This window comes from Lolium rigidum, chromosome 6 (assembly GCF_022539505.1).
Source record: "Lolium rigidum isolate FL_2022 chromosome 6, APGP_CSIRO_Lrig_0.1, whole genome shotgun sequence".
Classification (NCBI taxonomy): domain Eukaryota; kingdom Viridiplantae; phylum Streptophyta; class Magnoliopsida; order Poales; family Poaceae; genus Lolium; species Lolium rigidum.
This window is the reverse complement of record NC_061513.1, coordinates 1812784-1826896: the sequence shown is the minus strand read 5'-3', so window position 1 is coordinate 1826896 and position 14113 is coordinate 1812784.

Sequence of the window (14113 nt, the reverse complement as noted above, 5' to 3'; positions counted from 1 at the left end):
TACTAGCGGAATCCGAGTGGAACCTGCGGACACGATACATGCACAGTCATGCATAATTAACTCATCGATTAGCCACATACCTTGCATGGAGTAAACAAAAGAGAATGTGCTCAAGACGAAACACTCACCCAAAATGGTAAGGAAATAGAATATCACTTTTGAGTTCCCGCCTTGAAAAAAACATCCACAGGTCGGCCTCCATGTCGGCGGGAAAATGTTGTAACACATATGAATTAACGATTTGTGGGTCAATGAACCCAACATCATGGATGTTCCTTATTATGCATTCCCGCTTCTTCATTCTGCATACACAACAAGATAGTTAGGACAATATATATATATATATATAGTGCAGGCAATGAACGAGATGGGGTAGAAATAAATCACTTACAGAACGTAGCAACTGATGATAGATTTGTCGAGCTCGCGCAGATTGAAAAGCTGGAACAATTCACTCCGATGAATTTGTACATAGTAATGTTTGAAGTGATGCTCGGGTCTAACTTCCGCATAAATATAGTCTTTGGCGTTTTTTAATTTTATGTAAGCCTTGTACCAATTTAGCGGACCTGTCATTTGTGGAGGTAGATCCTTTTCCTCGCGCAGGCTCGACGAGAGGCCCATTCGACACATATGTAATTACTGCGTCCTTCATTGTTGGCGCCTCATCAAGGCCTAACACCGCACGAAGAGTCGGACCTAAGTTGGCCGCTTGTTCCGTGGCACTCGCTACGCTCAATCCCCGTCTTGCCGCAGCTGCTATGATTTCGGGGTCATCCGGACCGGCGGCTTTCACTATGAGAGGGGCGATGGATTGTTTACTCGTTCCCCGAGCTGGGCAACTTGTTTCCCCTCTTTTTTACTTTGTAATTTTTTCTCGGCCTCCTCCAAGGCTTTCTTCTCCTCGCTTCTCCGCCAACTCTTGCTTCTCCTTGAAGATGAGTGCTTGCCTACGAAGTTCATGTGAATAGTAGTCAGGCGGATTCTTCGCGGCTTGGGACGGTTCGGTCAAAAATGACTTAGCCCACTTCTTTTGCTTGTCGAATATACCGGCTTGGGCTCGGGCTCTCTTTTCTTCTTGCAGTCCGCCCGCCATTTCTCATGCCGAGCAGCCACGGCCTTTGCATTTTCCTCGACACTAAGTTCCCAAGGTCTCGGGGTGAGAGGCTTCAGTGATGGCTCCGGTATCTTTGTGGTCCTAGGTACATAAGGATCCGGTTAATAACCCAGGATCCGCTTCTACTTCTTTGCCGGGGCGACCGCTTCTTCGCCGGAGGTGGACCGGGGGCGGCGTCCGCTTACCCGCCGGAGGTGAATTGGGGGCGGCGTCGGCCGACGTGAAGGGGGTGTAGGTGAACCACCACCACCGCCGCCGCCGCCACCACCACCGGAGGGGGTGGACTTGTTCGCCTTGGCGCCTCGTCCGGAAACTTGATAAACTTCTTTTCCGAGAGAATAAACCGGCGCTTGACACCTCCAAGTCTTGTCTCCCCTTCGGGTGTAGCAATGTCAATCTCCAGTGTCCTCAAACCCCGGGACTATTTCCTCCACCGTGACACGAGCATAGCCATCCGCAATGGGTTTGTTGTGGTGGAGTGCTCCGTGCTCACATGACAAAGCATCGCCGATGGCTACCTTCGTGGACATGTTCCCGGTAGGATAATGCAGATGACATTCTTTTATCTCCTTTACATCGTCCACGGGGTAGCGAGGAGGCTCCGGTGCGGTAATTTGGATCTCCGGTGCATCGGCAGCCGGCTGGACCTCCGTGGAAGCCACGCCGCTTCTCCGCCGCTCGGCTTCCGAGATCCGCTGGATGATCTTCATGCGTCCCAGCTGCCGATCTCTCCTGGTATAGACAGGGTTTTCTTCATCTCATCGACTTCCGATGCCAACCGCGCCACAACATCGGCATCCCGATCCGACTTTCTCTTACGGCTTCTGTAACCGTACGGGTCATCGTCCTGGGAGAACCCTTCTTTCCACGTAATGTTCCCGGCATGCCTCGTACACGTCCTCCGTGTTCAGGATTCCCGAGGGCTCTTGTCGCCGCGTCGTTCTCTCCGTTGAACTTGATCTTCCCCTCTTGAGCATCCCTCATTGCGTCAATAAGGGCTTGTGTGGGTTTAAACATTTTGTTCCCGTAAACACACGCCCTCGTCTCCGGTCTAGCGTTCCCCCATGCCCGTACCACTCGCCTTTTGGCCCTTCGGTCCCATCCCTCCGTACTCGGACGGATTCCTCGCCTCCTCGCCTTGTTCTCCATCTTCTCCCACTTAGGCTCCCAAAAGCGATACCCTCCCGGCCCCATAACATGATTGTACTCCTTCTTAGCCGCATTTTCCTTATTTTTTTCGATATTTCAATGAAATGCTCCGATTTCTTCCGCTTCACAAATTCTGGCCAATCATGTTCAAGTCTCTCATACCGTCCTTTGAATTCGGAGTCTTGTTCCGGTTGACATAGTCACGGGCTAGATTCTGCTTGAATTTCCGGAATGTATCGGCCATCTTACCAAGAGCGAAGTGTTTGAGTAGCCTCCTCCTCTCCTTGTTTTCCCGAATCTTGTTACCCGCCTCATCGAATTTGTGGTATTCCGGAGGTAGGATGAAATGCTCCATAAGCTTTTGAAAGCAATCCTTTTTAGTTCTCTTGTCAACAAAAGTGAAACCAAGACGTGCCTTCTTTGGCTCATTCCACTCCCGGAGGGTGATCGAGATGTTGTCTCTAACAACGGCTCCGCATTGGCTGATAAACTTGGTGGCGTACTTCGGGGGCTCCAGCGGCCTGCCGGTTGCACTGTCGACAACCTCGATGGTATATGTTTCTCCTGGTTTCAGCGTCTTGGTTGCGCCACGCTTTGACGACGACGTACTCGATTTTTTCGACGATCCGGCCGAGGGCTGAAATAAGAAAGAGAGGCGCGCGTGTTAGTACACACATATTTATTCAAATCAGTAAGTTTGTATCACCGGAGGAAAATGTATATATATATATACCTCGACGCCGGAGCTAGTTGCTACTTGCAATTGAAGATCGTCGTTGATCGACGTTTCTTCCCCATCATCTTGCTCGACGGCCTTCATCTTGACCGTCAAGATTCAGATAAGAAGAAATATCCTCTTCATCTTGTTCGGTCGGCACATAAGAAATATCGCCTTTTATGATGCCAAATAGCTGTTCTTCAATTTCTTGATCATAGTTGTCCATAATCGGGTCAGCTCTATCGTCCGCCATATGTCAGTCCTGAAAACATGTAGTAAAAACTAATTATGTAAGTGCGGTGTCGAAAGGGCGGTGGCAAAAGGAGAGAGGGCGGTGGCGGTGGCAAAAGGGCGGTGGCGGTGCCGAGGACAACACATAGAGGCCTCCCTCACAGTATACGGAGGGGGCGGCGAGGCGGTGGCGAAAGGGCGGTGGCGGTGGCGGTGTGCCGATCCTCTCTCTCGTAAAAAAGGAAAAAAACCCGCGCGTATACGGAGGGGGAGGCGAGGCCCTCGCCGCCCCCTCCGTATACACGCGGGGTCGGTGGCGGTGGCGGTGGCTACTTAAAATTATGAAGTTTTATGTCCACTTAAAATTTTATTAAGTCAAAATTATCAAGTTTTATGTTTTTTTGTTAACTACATATATAGTTACTAATTAATTCATTAATTATAAGTGGACAAAACAAAAAATTAAGTCAAAATTCAGAATTTTATTAATATGTTTTGTTTGTTAACTATATGTTTTTTTTATTAAGTCAAAATTCAGAATTTTTTTATTAAGTCAAAATTATCAAGTTTTATGTTTTAAGTTTTAAGTTTTTTTTGTTAAGTATATATAGTTCAAATTAAAAAAACAAACAAAATTTAATTCTTTTTTTTAGACAAACTCTTAAATCAAATTTTAGTTATTTGTTTTGTATTAAAATTATTAACAAGAAAAAAAAATACGGCCGGGGGCCGGGCGCGCGCGCTCGGCCACGCGGCGGCCGGCCGCCTCCCCGGCCCTCTCTCTCAGGCGGTGTGGGCGGCGGGCAGCGAGCAGCGCGCGGCGCGAGCAGCCGCGACGAGGGCGACGGCGACGCGGTTGGCACGGCCGGCCGGCGAGCGCGTGCGTGGCGCGCGGCGGCGCCGGTGTGGGCGGGCGGGCAGTGCGCGTGCACGCGCGCGCAAGCGGTAGAGATGGGGCGGCGACGACGTACGACGGGCGTCGGTGGGCGGCGGCGACGACGGGCGGCGCGAGGAGGGGCGGCGCGACGAGGGCGACGGCGACGATGGCGAGGCGGCAGAGACGCGAAGACGAAGCGCGGATCGAAGAAGTGTGAACCGCCTCGCGGTGTGCGCGAGTTTAAATAGGGTAGGACCTTTGGTCGCGGTTGGGGTCACCAACCGCGACTAAAGGGGTACCTTTAGTCGCGGTTGGTGACCCCAACCGCGACCAAAGGGTATTTTCGGCGGTTTTTCGTTCCCGCGGAAAATACCCTTTAGTCGCGGTAGGTTATCCCAACCGCGACCAAAGGCTATTTTTCAAATTAGTTTTCATTTAAAATCTGAAAAATACATATAATATATCAATAAATTCAGAAAAATAAAACTAATTCATTTAAAAATCTTAAAAATACAAATAATATATCAAAAAATTCAGAAAAATAAAACTAATTTATTAAAAATCTTAAAAATACAAATAATATATTAAAAAATTCAGAAAAATAAAACTAATTCATTTAAAAATCTTAAAAATACAAATAATATATCAAAAAATTCAGAAAAATAAAACTAATTCATTTAAAAATCTTAAAAATACAAGTAATATAGCAAAAAATTCAGAAAAATAAAATCTTCCCACCAGTTCTTCCCGGCCGCCTCTGTCTTTCCGGCGCCGGCCCCCTCTTCCAGCCTCTGTCTTTCCGCCGGCCCCCTCTTCCAGCCTCTGTCTTTCCCGCCTCTTTCTTCTCGCCTCTTTCTTCCCGCCAACTCTTTCTTCCCGCCTCTTTCTTCCCGCCACTTTCTTCCCGCCTCCTGTCTTCCCGCTCCCATTTTTCCCGCCATTTCTCACTACATATATGTTGCCCGGCTTGGCCAGCATTATCACATCTCTCCAATCCCTCATCACTCTCTCATGGCTTCCACCGCACCCACTCTAACCTACCAGCCAGGTGGAGGAGCTTTGCGCCTCGAACTACCCTTGCCCACCGGCTACCGCGTCCCCGCCGGCCGGAGCCTAAGCGCCGGCGGCGTGCCGGTCCCTCCCCTCCCTCGTGGTACCGCGCGCCGGCGGCCATCACGAACCACTACTACCTCGACCTCACGCCGGAGCAGCGGATGAATCCCCGCCGGCATCCCGATAACCAGCATACTTGGGACGCCTTCTTCATCAATCGGCGTGAGAGGGCGCTCGCTGGGTATGAGGAGGACGGTCTGCCTCCCGGGAACTTCCACGAGGCCGGCCGTCGGCTATGGTGGTACGGCCGGACTGCGCAGAGCGTCATGGACTACATCACGGCCGGCGATATCCCCCGCCCTCGCGCTACCCTCGCTTCGAGCCACGAGCGCCGCCCGACGACAGCCGACGACAAGCAGCGACGACGACGGCGGTAACTTAGAAGGCGACGACTACCAGTACAACGGCGGCGACTATGAAGACTACGAGTATGCATATTATACGCCTAGGCAGGAGTATGACTAAATCACTCCAAATTTCATGTATCATCAGTGCTATCTCTCGAATCAATCGAATCATTCGAAAATGGACACCAAACACATCACGGGCAATATAATTCACATGATCCATTCAACAAAGTTTGGTACAATAAATTATTACACATCATTTCTTCCCTTGTGTCCCTGCTTGCTTACGATTGGGCCGTATCCATGGAGCATCCTCATCATTTAACTTAATGCTTGGATCGGTGTTCACTTTGAAGGGCGGAATTTCACCAAACATATTATAATCTTCTCGACATGTCCGTCTTGTCCTCCACTCCCACGATGTTTCTTTTCCCCGAAAGAACAATGTGGCGCTTTGGATCATCGCATGATGTACCGATCGTTTTCTTATCTTTCCGTTTCCTCGGTTTGCTACTCATGTCCTTGACATAGAAAACCCGAGCGACATCTTTCGCTAGGACGAATGGTTCGTCAAGGTAACCAAGATTGTTGAAATCCACCATTGTCATTCCGTATTGCTCGGTCCACCTTTACCCCACCTCCTCGTTAGCTTGAACCATTTGCACCGGAACAAAGGGACCTTGAAGGAGGGTCCATAGTCAAGTTCCCATATCTCCTCTATGTAACCATAATATGTGACCTTTTGCCCATTCTCGGTTGCTCGCATCAAAGCGGACACCACTGTTTTGGTTGGTGCTCTTTTTATCTTGGGCGATCGTGTAAAATGTATTCCCATTTATCTCGTACCCTTGGAAAGTCGTTATAGTCGAAGATGGTGTCTTGGCCAACATGTACAGCTGATCTACAACCTCATTGTCACTCATTAAATGTTTTCTCAACCAACCGCCGAAAGTCTCCATGTGGGCCTTCCTAATCCAGGATTCAGGCTTCCCGGGTTGTCCGAGCGTAAAATATTCTTGTGTTTCTCAAAGTACGGAGCCACCAAGCTGGAATTGGTCGAACCGTGTGGTGTGCTTCAGTCGGAGAATGGCCGTCCATACATATCGTTGATTTCCTTCCGATCGTGCCTTTTCCACTTAGTCTCCCCTCGTGCCGCGATCGAGGAAGACCAATCGGCTTAAGGTCGGAACAAAGTCAACACAAAACTCAATTACCTCCTCATTTCCATAGCCCTTGGCGATGCTTCCTTCTGGCCTAGCACGGTTACGAACATATTTCTTTAATACTCCCATGAACCTCTCGAAGGGGAACATATTGTGTAGAAATACAGGACCGAGAATGGAAATCTCTTCGACTAGGTGAACCAGGAGGTGCGTCATAATATCGAAGAAGGATGGCGGGAACACCAACTCGAAACCGACAAGACATTGGACCACATCGTTCCGTAACCGTGGTAGAACTTCCGGATTGATTACCTTCTCGAGAGATTGCATTGAGGAATGCACATAGCTTCACAATGGCTACTCGAACATTTTCCGGCAGGAGCCCCCTCAAAGCAATCGGAAGCAATTGCGTCATAATCACGTGGCAGTCGTGAGACTTCAGGTTTTGGAACTTTTTCTCCGCCATGTTTATTATTCTCTTTATATTGGACGAGAATCCAGACGGGACCTTAATACTGCTCAGGCATTCAAAAAAGATGACCTTCTCTTCTTTGGTCGGAGCGTAGCCGGCACGACCTTGAAACCATTCCGGATGCTGGTCATCGTGGTCTTTCAAGCGTTGCTGGTCCCGCCGTGCTTCCTTTGTATCATTTGTCTTCCCATACACGCCCAAGAAGCTTAGCAGGTTCACGCAAATATTCTTCGTAACGTGCATCACGTCGATTGCAGAGCGGACTTCTAGGACTTTCCAATATTCTAGCTCCTGAATATAGATTTCTTCTTCCACATGGCTACGTGCCCGTCAGCTCCCTTCGGAACCGATTGTCCGCCAGGACCCTTTCCAAAGATGACTTTCAAATCCTTGACCATATCAAATACCTCAGCACCGGTGCAGTTCCGCAGAGCTTCGGCCGGTGATCCGCCTTGCCGTTGTAATGCTTGCCGCGCTTTCTTACGTTATGATTTTTGGGAAGGAATCGACGATGCCCCATGTACACGTTCTTCTTACAATTTGGCAAATGTACACTTTCAGCCTCATGTAAGCAGTGCGTGCATGCATTGTATCCCTTATTTGACTGTCCCGAAAGGTTACTAAGAGCAGGCCAATCGTTGATGGTTACGAAAAGCAACGCTCGTAGGTCAAATTCCTCTTCTTTGTGCTCATCCCACACACGGACACCAGTGTCTGCCCCACAACCGTAAAAGTTCATCAACTAATGGCCTTAGGTACACATCGATGTCGTTGCCGGGTTGCTTCGGACCTTGGATGAGCACCGGCATCATAATGAACTTCCGCTTCATGCACAACCAAGGAGGAAGGTTGTAGATGCATAGAGTCACGGGCCAGGTGCTATGGCTGGAGCTCGCTCGCCGAAAGGATTCATGCCATCCGTACTTAGACCAAATCTTATGTTCCTTGCGTCGACTGCAAAATCTTTAAACTCTCTCGTCGATCTTTCTCCATTGCGTTCCATCTGCGGGGTGTCTCAACTCCCCGTCCGACTTACGGTCCTCTTTGTGCCATCTCAACAACTTGGCATGCTCTTTGTTCCCGAATAGACGTTTCAACCGTGGTATTATAGGAGCATACCACATCACCTTGGCGGGAACCTTCTTCCCGGGTTTCCGGCCCTCGACATCGTCACCGGGGTCATCGCCTCGATCTTATAACGCAATGCGATGCATACCGGGCATTCATTCAAATTCTCGTATTCACCGCGGTAGAGGATGTAGTCGTTGATGCATGCATGTATCTTCGTAACCTCTAAACCTAGAGGGCAGACAACCTTCTTTGCTTCATACGTACTCGGAGGGCAACTCGTTATTCTTTGGAAACATATTCTTCAACATTTTCAGCAAGTTTTCAAATCCCGAGTCAGCTACACCTTCCCGTGCCTTCCATCTCAGCAAATCCGAGTGTGCAGCCCAGCTTTTTCAGACCATTATCGCATCCTGGGTACAGCGACTTTTTGTGATCCTCTAACATGCGATCCAAATTCTCCCTCTCCTTTTCAGTTTCACAGCGACTCCGTGCATCAGCAATGGTCCGACCAAGATCATCAGCGGGCTCATCACGTGCCTCTTCTTGATCACCTTCCCCTTCACCTTCCCCACCTTCAAGCATCATCCATGAAAGTATCACCGAAATGATCAAGATAGCTCTCATCGATGTCATCCCCTTCTTCATCTTCTTCCATTATAACCCCTCTTTCTCCATGCTTGGTCCAACAATTATAGCTTGGCATGAAACCATGCCGAATCAGGTGCACGTGAACTTCCCTTGAGGAAGAGTAACCCTTCGATTCTTACAGTTAACACATGGACAGATAACAAAACCCCCGCTTGTTCGCATTAGCCACTACGAGGAAATCTTGCAAACCCGTAGTGAATTCGCCGGAGAGTCGGCTAGCGTACATCCATTGCCGATTCATCCGCATTATTATAATACAAAATATATAATTAACCATCGCATGCATTTGTTAAACTAATTAAATAGAAATTAAACAATGAACTACACACATATGCATATTTTATCAATGACACATATATATGAAAGGTTCAAGTGTGTTGTTGCTAACCGCGATCGAGGAGGAAAAAATAAATGAGGAAGCTCGATCAAGTGTGGCTCCGACACTTCATATCATGTTTGTTTCATGCTCTTGGGACATTTCATCAAACACCTTGTGTGCATAAGAAGAGCCAAAAGCAAACCTACACCCCCTTGTGAAGTTTGTGAAGAGAAGTGGGCACCAAATGGCTAAGTGCCGTGGGCTGGCTGGTATATGTAGGGGAGGGGCTTTAGTCGCGGTTGGCCCGGCCAACCGCGACCGAAGGCCTTTGGGCCAGGCCCGAGGACATTTAGTCGCGGTTGGCCCGGCCAACCGCGACTAAAGCCCCTCACGTCCACCAGCCTGGCCACCGAGCGCGCCGGGCCCAGGCCTTTGGTCGCGGTTGGGCAACCGAGCCGCGACTAAATCCGCCTTTGGTCGCGGTTTTTGCATTTCCGCGACTAATGGGGCTGGACGGAAGGCCTTTTTTCTACCAGTGTCATATGATCCTCATACATAGACTTGACCGTAACAAGCCATTAGGTGTGAGATCCCAGACAAAGCGATCATTTTCTTCATTCAAGTTTACCATCATCAGTTTGCGACACAATTGTAACCAAGAAGTCCGTGTGTCCTGTCAAAAAAAAAGTCCATCTGTTACCATTCAACACCAGTCGGAAACTAATATTTGGAGGGGTTTGAGCTAGCACATGAGCTACTGTTACATTTTTGTGATGCACAATATTATACAAAGTTAGATATTGCTGAGCTAGAAACACTTTTCCTAACCATGTATCTTCCTAGAAACGTGTACCCGTCCCATTACCCACTTTAAAAGAACCTCTAGAAAGAAAATCTTCCTTAACCCCCATCAATCCCTTCCTGAAGGGAGAATTGGTAGGCTTAACCTGCACCTCAGATAAGATCTTCTGTCTTAAGTATTTGGCTTGTAGCAATTCTTACCACACCCCGTCTTCATTAAGAAGTTTAAAAAGCCATTTCTCAATAAACATCTATTCTTGATCTTGATTTCGAGAGTGTACCTAAATTTGGGAAACGAATGTGTCAGCCCGCGTGAGTCCATCCATTTGCGTCGTGTCGCTGAAGCGTGCGCAACCTATCGGCCCGTCCGCGTGGATTATTTCGGACGGCCGATAACTATTTAGGTCGGACCACTAGAGATGCATTTAGAAAGGTAATACATGGGCATAATGATATCCGGTAAGCGACTCGCACGGCTAATACGACTTGGTGATGAACTCTACTACTGCTCGGTCGGATACAACGAACCTACTCAGCACATGCACGCGACGCCGTGGCAACGTCGATCGGGATTATTATTCCAAACCAATCCAATGATGTATCCAAGACAATGAGTCAGAAATCACGCATATATTTAAGTTAGCAAGCTTCCTCCTATACAATGACCAAGACTTCCGCATCTGTAATACAGATCTACCTGAATACCTGAAACTCCCATGTATTCGTAGATTATTATGTGTCATTAGAACTGAACCAACAACCCCATGTGAGAACACATGTCACCGGTTCGGCTGTATTTGTAGATGCCGAGTTCCTATATATAGACTACCGTGTGAGCATTGCAGTCACAAGCTTAAACAGAGATACTCTTCAAACTAGCTAGTATCCTAAGTAAGATCCCAGCGATCGAACTGCAGAGGAAGCATGGCTCCTATGAAGGTACGTCTCTATTTGCAAATTGCAATCGGACATTCAGCTTGCTATGTCTTGGTATATCAGAATATCGGTTAATGTCTCAAAATGATATTGACTTGTTATTCATCTGTAGTACCACATCCATTCGATCATAAGTGACTCAATTGGATACATCCATATTTAGACAAAAGTGATAGACTTATTTTTGAATTGAGAAAGTATTTTTTCAAGAATGGAGTCTTTTTTTTTTTGAAGCTGTATAGTAGATCTCTGCATTGCAAAATTTCCGCATAAAGAGATTGTATATGCTCTTTTTTTAGTTCGACATATGTATGCATCTCCTGGGTTACTGACATACTGCTCCCGCTTCCAGTCCTCGTACAAGCTGAAGGTGGAAACGATGGCCCGCAACGAGTCGATTCCATGGGCCGAGAGCCGCCTCGGTTTCCCTGTACTGGTACAAGTGACGGCGCCCCAGCTGGAGCGCAAACATTGTCACAGCGTGGACCTCGTCGCTGTGCTAGACACCAGTGGGAGCATGGGTTGGCAGGGTAGGCTGGATACGGTGAAAGAGGCCATGGGGTTCGTCATCGACAACCTCGGCGACGCCGACAGGCTGTCCATCGTGCCGTTCAGAGAAACAGCAAACGACCACCTGCGCTGGCCCCTGAGCGAAATGTCGGAAGAGAACCGGATAAAACTGAAAGAAGTTGTTAACCAGCTGCAGGCAACGGGTGGAGACGATGTGGAATCTGCGAACGAGGCAGCAAAGGTATCGAACCCTTGTCTTATGCTCTAGTAACACTGAAGTTTACGAGGTTTGCAGTATTCCGCTTGAAACAGACATATATTTCGTTCGCCACCCTTGGACTTTGATCGTACTTAACAACCAACTGACAATATAAACGGAAGGGAGTATAGCTAAATGGAAGTAGTAGTATTATTTGTCTGTCGATACTGGTTGCCGCACAATTAGTTGAGACCTTCTAATCTGATATTGGCTTGCATGCTCGCATATTTGAATCAAATGATTTTTTGCCGTATGTAATATGCTTTCGACCATTCAAATCTGCTAGAGATGCTCTTAGGTCATACAATTGTTTCAACTTTTCCATTTACAGTTTGCACAATCGTATGAGTACAAAGTACAAACTCCTGATCATATAACAGGGACGACTGGATTTTTTTTTACTGCGGGCACAATGTTTACCTAGAGCAATTTACATCTTAAACTAAAAATATTGAAGATTTTTTCTTAAAACTTCTATGAGTATTTAAGTTGGAGCCTAGGTAAAATGTACCAAAAGACATTGTATCAAGATATTTGTACATTGGGAACAAAACATGCATGTAATGGATATGTATATATACACACGTGTAATGAAATATGATGATTTGCAAGAAAAGAAAAATAAATAATAAACATGTCATGCAAATGCTATAGTAAGTTAAGTTAAGGGGTTTGCCTATGTCTCACTCGATTTAGATTATTACTACTCCGTAGGAAATATGCACGTGCGTTAACAACGGTGAGAAAAAATGCTTCGAGAAGAGACACAAAATTAAATCATGGTACAACAAAGGCAAGTTGCGCAAACTAACCAGAGTTCAGGTCCGTACCTAAGAATTTACAGGCCCTGTGCAAAATCTAAAATTCGGCCCGCATTTTAGAAATATTTAAGTTATAGCCTAAATCACCGAATTTCGATGAATTTGTTTTGAAGGGTAGACTTTCGAAATTTTATATGAATTCAATTGAAATCTATCCAAATATACCTTAATTAAGTGAAAAATATTTGAACCTATGTATACTATTGTTATCTGAAATAATTTGACCTAAAGGCAATTATTTGCGTAAATGGCTGAAATTTTCATATTTCATTGAAATTTTCATCTAGGGTGAGCCCATAACATTTTTCTTCAATATTTAAGAGTACCTCTGTTTCAAGATAAAAGATGAGATCCCAAGATTAGCAGTTTTGTTGAATAAATGAGTATTTATGAAATAAGTCCGAAAATCATAAGGACATCTTTAGCAGCCTGACGCATTTCGGCAAACATGGCCGCAACCTCCATTTCTAGCTAGGCCTCTATGGCCTGCTTGGCGAGGCCGATGAAGGTGGCGACAGTGGTTTGTGCTGCTTCTTGTCCCTCTTGGCCAGTGCCAAATGTGTCTTGGCCATCATTTTCTGCAGGATCTCGCTCAACATGGAGTGGGAGTGGCTACCGTGCCATTGGCAGACCGGACGCACCACGTTTTATACAAGGCGTATATGAAGCGCGCGCGGACTCGTTTGTTGTCCAAACCGACGTATTTCGAGTCCAAATTTAAACCGTTAATGCGTCGAGACGAACACAACGGTCACTTTGTGTTGGCCCTCGGGGCTAGATGTTTTCCCAAATTTTGGCCATACTCCGCACATTCTGCACTTGCTTGCCGTACGGGCCTGCCATAACTAGTGCATCTACTCGCTCTAAACGGTTAGGCGTTCCTTCTTTGTTTTCTGCTGCTCGTAAGCTTCGTGTTGCAAAACATTGGCTATTCTTTCACTATAGTTCACATGAGAAATGGAGTATGCAGATCACCTCATCTGATTTGCTTCCACGTTCCATCGATGAAATTGATTCTGTGTTGATTCTTTCCTCTTTAATTCCACTAGGCCGAGATATGAGGCTGTTTTGCTCTTCCTTTTTCCTCGATCTGATCTAATCCTGCTTCATTTTTTGTTTTGATTTTGTGGACTAATTCCTTTTATGGATTGTCCATGGTGGACATGTCAGCTTGCTATTGTGGACTAATCCCTCCTGTTTGTTTTCCTGAAACTGTAACTATATAGTCTAGAAAAATGTAGCTAATCAAGAATGGGAGGAACGTAAAATTATCCTTAATTTGCAAACATAATTGCATTGATTGAGATGTTAATCCTTAATTTCCCACCATAATCCAATCACTTAATGTTTCTATAGATGCGGACATGCGGTGCAGGACTGATACATAAGAAACACAAGCCTTGTTCTGTAGGAAAGGAAGGACCCCCTGATTACAAATAAATCTTAAGTAGGGTGTTTTGTGCAATGTGCGAGACTGCGTGCACGAATCTCAAAGCTGGTTTGGGCGTCCAGGATATGCCCGTGATGCCCACATATATGTAATATGTAGAGAGTCATTTTC